Here is a 5,443-nt window from a genome sequence, read left to right as displayed (position 1 = left end):
TGTAGTGTCGGCTTCGGACTCATGTTGAGTTTCGACACCCGAAGCGTCTGCGTCGGCAGACGATGTGAAATCGTCTTCTCTTGAAACGTTGTTGGTCAAAGATTTATCGATCTTCGTGCGTTTGTGATTTACCGTTGCAGAGGTTGTCATCTGTCTTAACTTGTGTTCTGCGAGGAAGCACAGTCGCGACTGTTTCTGACATCCCCAGATAGTTGCGATTCCGTTTGGGGTCGGGAATTTGACGCCCAGGTGGTACGTCGATGGAACGGCTTGCATAGCGTTGAGCCACGAGATTCCCATGATCACATTGTAGATGGCAGGATGATCAACTACCGCGAACTCTACGACTTTTGTCGATACTTCGCCTGAAAAGCCTGTGAGCGGTTTCGGAGTTGGAGTTACTTCTCTGAGTTTGATGCTCATCCGATTGAGAGTGTCGCGGAAGATTACAATGACCTTGCTTCCCGTGTCAATGAGTACTCTTCCGACATCCAGATCTCGTATGACGAGGTCTATGACGAGCGAGTCGCAGTGAGGCTGATCGATCATGCCGGCTTCCTCCTTTGTGAAGGTGATTGAGCAATTCTGATCGTCTCGGGTAGGAGACCATGTAGGCCTGTTCGCGCTTGACTCCGCCTTCCGCTGGTAAGCCTTGATGGCCGAAACCGTATCGTTGCAGAATTGCGATCCTCCGATGATCATGTTGACTCTACGACGATTGTTATCGTTCCCTTGGTTTAAAACCAAATCCATACCATCATCCTGAGTCTTATAAACAACTGGTGTGACTTCAACTGTTGGTCTTACTTCTGTATCTCCAAACACATGCTCATCTCTTTCGGTTAAATTCTCATGCATCTCAACGTCTTCGTAGAATGTGAGCACACCATCATTACCATCTTTCTCAGAACCATATTCATCAGTACCGTATTCACCACCACCCTCTGTATCAGGAGCCTCTCTATCAGTAGCCTCTCTATCAATAGCATCTCTATCAGTAGTCTCTCTATCGGATAGACCGGCATAGGCATCATTTTCATCATTATCTTCTGAAAGTTGCACTTTTTTATCCATTTTGTATATATCATTGCTGAACTCCACATGTTGAAAACTTCTACACTGCTCATGATTTACTTGCAGTAAATATCCAAACACTTCTTCGGGGATTTGGACGTTAACTTCGTCGTAACCGTTTTCGATCCCAACAGTGCAATGCGGATTTTGCATTTTTCCTGAAATAAAATAGAATTATCATAAAAATTATCAATATTAAGGCAAAGATTTCATTCTCACACCCTACAGTCTTCTCTTACTAATACTAGTTCTTTCAAATCTACAAACATAGTAATACCCTAATACTAGTAGAACTTGTAAACATAGTAATATCAGTAATACCAGTAAAACCATTTTTTCTTAGTAAAACTAGTTATCTTTGTAATACCCAGAAATTGTCCTTCCACTAACTAATAAACTTTTAAAGACGAATTTGTTCAGATATTTACTCAATCTTAATGAGATTAAAAGAAATTAAACAAATAAAAATCATCAAAAACAAACTTAAATATATATCTCCATCCAAAACTCGTAAACATAGTTTCATGAAACCTTACATTTTTAACATTACCCATCATATACACTACATTTAAATGATATTTTTTAAAACATTTAATCAGAAAAGTACATAAAATATGCCTAAAATCAATTAACACAGTATTCAAAATCGTCCTTAAAATCTCAATTTTTTCATGAAATCTTATATTTTAACATTATCCTTGATATACATTATATTTAAATGATATTTCTTAAAAAGATTCATCAAAAACGGACTTTAAATACATGTTTTAGAAGCTTCAAAATCGCCTATGGAGAATGACGAAGAAGAGCTGTACGTACGAGGAGCAGTGGGAGAGTAAAGACACGTGGGGCCTTCTCCAATTTCATTGGTTAAGGTTGTTTGTGAGCCATGATGGTGGTTGATTTATTTAATTCAAAATATAAATGTTTATGAGGTGGAAGATATATAATAAATAAATGGAAGGTTAGTTTAGGGTTTGCAAATACAAAAGGGTATCGAGAATAGAGAGGGGATATGAATAATATATATTTTTCAATAAGGGCGTCTGAGAATAAAGTCATACGAATTCAGCTGGTTTATGCTTTGAAGATGTCTCATTATGCCATGTGGTGAAATCCTTTTGAAATTAAAATGAGTATTTGGTTTAGAGAAATTGATGGAGCATTGAAACGTGAGCTTTCTAAACTTGTAGGCAAACAATTATAAAAATGTAACACTTTTTCATGAGATGGCCACGTATATTTGAGTGACTTCATAGAATAGGCTGCAAGAAGTTTTTTTTGTGAACAATCGTTTATACAGGATTAGGGGTAGTTTTTTTGCTGACGTTTTACATGATTAGGGATATACGCGACTAACGTTATATTTTTAAACTATCGTGTATATAAGATGCTCTAGAATTCTTTTAAATTGTATTTAGAAGGCATATACAACTGCCATATAGGATGGAGATATTTTTAATTTTTACAAAATTCAGGTTATAACTATTTAAAAGATCTTCAATTAATATATATGGATAGAGTAACTCAATTATAGACTAACTTTTTTTACAATGGTAATTGGTATTACTCTATAATAAAACAACTCTATTATATAGTAATTCATTTTACTATATAATAGAGTAATACTATTGAAACAAAAGTTGCTCTAGTATAGAGTAATACTATTTTACATCAATTTTAACTTACCCTCCTTTTATCTCGTATCCAACTTTTTTTTTTGAACGAATGTGTAATAAAAGATTATTTTACATAAAATTTTTCTTATTTTGAGCTATATTTCTAACTTTGTAGGAAATGAAAGTTGAAATGAAAATGAATAAATAATTAAAGAAGGTTCTAAGTATCATCCTCGATCCTCTCTCTTGATTTTCTTATCCTCTTTCTCTCTAGTGACCAAACATCTCCGTTCTCTGTTTTCGACCGACGATCATGGGCTCTCACAGCCACGACGTCAGTCTGATCTTGATTCTCTTCATTTTCCGTTTCGTTTCTTCGTTCGAAGCTTACGAAGTTTTCAAAATTGGATCTTCATCTTGGTTTTCCGATCTCGTTTTGGTGGCAAGGCTTCTAACGTTTTTGGCTCTCTCAGAGACATGCATTTTCTTTTATGAAGAACGAAGAAACGAAACGAAAGATGAAGAGAATCAAGATCCGACCGACGATGTGGTTGTGAGGGCCCACGATCATCGGTCGGAAACAGAGAACGGAGATGCTTGGTCGCTGCAAACAGTTTTCAAAATTGGATCTTCATCTTGTTTTCCCGATCTCGTTTTGGTGGCAAGGCTTCTAACGTTTTTGGCTCTCTTGAAGACATGCATGTTCTTTGATGAAGAACGAAGAAACGAAACGAAAGATGAAGACGACGTGGCTGTGAGAGCCCACGATCGTCGGTCGGAAACAGAGAATGAAGATGCTTGGTCACTACAAACAGTTTTCAAAATCGGATCTTCATCTTGGTTTCCCGATTTCGTTTTGGTGGCAAGGCTTCTAACGTTTTTCTCTCTCTCGGAGACATGCATGTTCTTTGATGATCCAGTTTCGTTGGTCTCTCTCTTTGCCGTTTGGATCTGTTGGTGTTTCAAAGGTTCGCTTTTGTCCATCGCTCTGATCCAGTTTCTTGATCTGGGATGTGGTGTCCTCATGGCTAGGACTATCCATCTTCTTCTGAAGGAGTAGAGGCTTCGGCCATTCAAGCATCTTGGTGGTGGTCATCGAATGGTAAAAATATGAAAGTGGTCGTTCGTCTTCCTTGGTTTATTCACATCATCTTTTGGCTCGTGGCTTCTTCTCATTAAGGGGCAATATAATGAGTTTCGTGGCTTAAACCGAAATAATGTTCGCCTAAAGATGCTATCAGTCTTATCTCTCTCAACCGTAGTTAACTCGCTTTCTAGGGTGTCTTGCTTTTGGATTTAGATCTGTATTTTGTTTACTCTGTTTTGCTGTTTAGATCTTTTGGTTTCCGGGGATATGTTATGATCCGTCGGTTTAGCCTCCAGGAAAAACTTATATTTTCTCTGGCTTTGGAGTCTGGAGATTTCCATAACTTGCCTGCTTTGTGTATGATCTTGTGTAAGCTCATGTTGTAAATCTTTGGAATGAATATAATCAAGTGTTAAAAAAAAGTATTCATCCTCGAGCCAAACCAAGTTGCTAGACCATCTTTATACCCTCTGTTGTTTTGATGGCAGATTGCGCTGAGTCTGTTCCTTATTGTTATGTCAAGGTGTTTTTCAAGTCTGACGGGTGGTGAAGGAGTTTTTCCATGATGGCTATTGTTCCTTTCACGCCAATAACAATGAACCGTAGCTTGGAAAACATATATGATAATGAAGAGTTACCCTGCTGGTTGTTGAATATTTTATGAGTGCTGTCATGATATTCCAGTCCATAGTGTAGTCATGACCAAACATTCCTGTAACATCCCGGGCCCGGCCCAAAAGGAAACTCAAGTGCAGGAGGCCCAAGGAGAAGAAACCCTAGACATAACCCCTCCCATTGCTTATAAAAGGAGAAGTTTCCCTAGGGTTCAGCCACAAGAGAGACAGCAAGCGAAGCCCTGCCTGAGCAGAACCCCGCCGCCGCCTCCGCCTCAAGCCGCCGCCGCTCCATCTCCGGCGAAGCCAGCCGCCAGCCGCCCGCGAAGCCCTAGCCGCCGCAACCGAGCTCCTAGCCGCCGCCTCCTTGATTCAGTTTCGTGCAAGCAACTGAGATCTGAACCCTAAAGGTAAAACTAAGATCTCTAGCTCTAAGTCATTGGAAAATGACAGATTCTAAACCCATCTCTCTCTTGTGTGAATCCGATTCTCAAATCAGATCTCGAGAAGTGACTGTTCCCCAAACCTAGATCCAGATCTACTTCTGCAAAAAGCTAAGGTGAGGACTTGGCTGTGAACTTGCCTCATGTTGAGTAACCAATGGGACTTAGTCCTTTGTTAATCAGTTCTAGATATTGTGTGTATGTGTGATGTGATATGTGATTGATCTTGTCTAGACGATAGTACGTGTTGAAGTGATAAGAACGTAGGCATGTTAGGGTGGTCAAGAATATGATGATAAGGTGTTGAGACGTGTTGTGAATGATAAGTGAAAGATGTAAGAATAAGTACGAATAAGGGATCATATAGAGAGTCTAAGGAAAGTATGTGGGGTAGTAGTCCACGCTAGGTATCCATAGGAGATGTGGCCAATCCACAAGAATATGGGGTAGAAGCCTTGTTGGGGCTACTCACTGATGAAAAGGACGAAAAGATGAAAAGGATGTGCATTGTAGGGTCTTTAGTTCATGTCGGGTAGTATGGGTTTCTGTGTAATAGATCTTATTAGCTCATGACTTGTGATTGTTTGCTCTTCCTGAGTTGAGCTC

The 5,443-nt window shown here is 39.3% G+C and overlaps 1 long non-coding RNA gene across 1 annotated transcript in view; it reads left to right on the top strand.

Moving 5' to 3' along the window:
- Nucleotides 1-4,507: 4,507 nt before the first annotated feature.
- Nucleotides 4,508-5,443, top strand: part of LOC106297946 — a 4,598-nt gene continuing 3,662 nt past the window's right edge. Inside the window, exons 1-2 of the long non-coding RNA XR_001261452.1 lie at nucleotides 4,508-4,804; nucleotides 4,894-4,953. This is a non-coding gene — a long non-coding RNA (uncharacterized LOC106297946). The remainder of the gene's footprint in view (nucleotides 4,805-4,893; nucleotides 4,954-5,443) is intronic.

This window comes from Brassica oleracea, chromosome C1, assembly GCF_000695525.1.
Source record: "Brassica oleracea var. oleracea cultivar TO1000 chromosome C1, BOL, whole genome shotgun sequence".
In the NCBI taxonomy this organism is placed as follows: domain Eukaryota; kingdom Viridiplantae; phylum Streptophyta; class Magnoliopsida; order Brassicales; family Brassicaceae; genus Brassica; species Brassica oleracea.
This window is presented reverse-complemented; position numbering and strand designations above follow the sequence as displayed.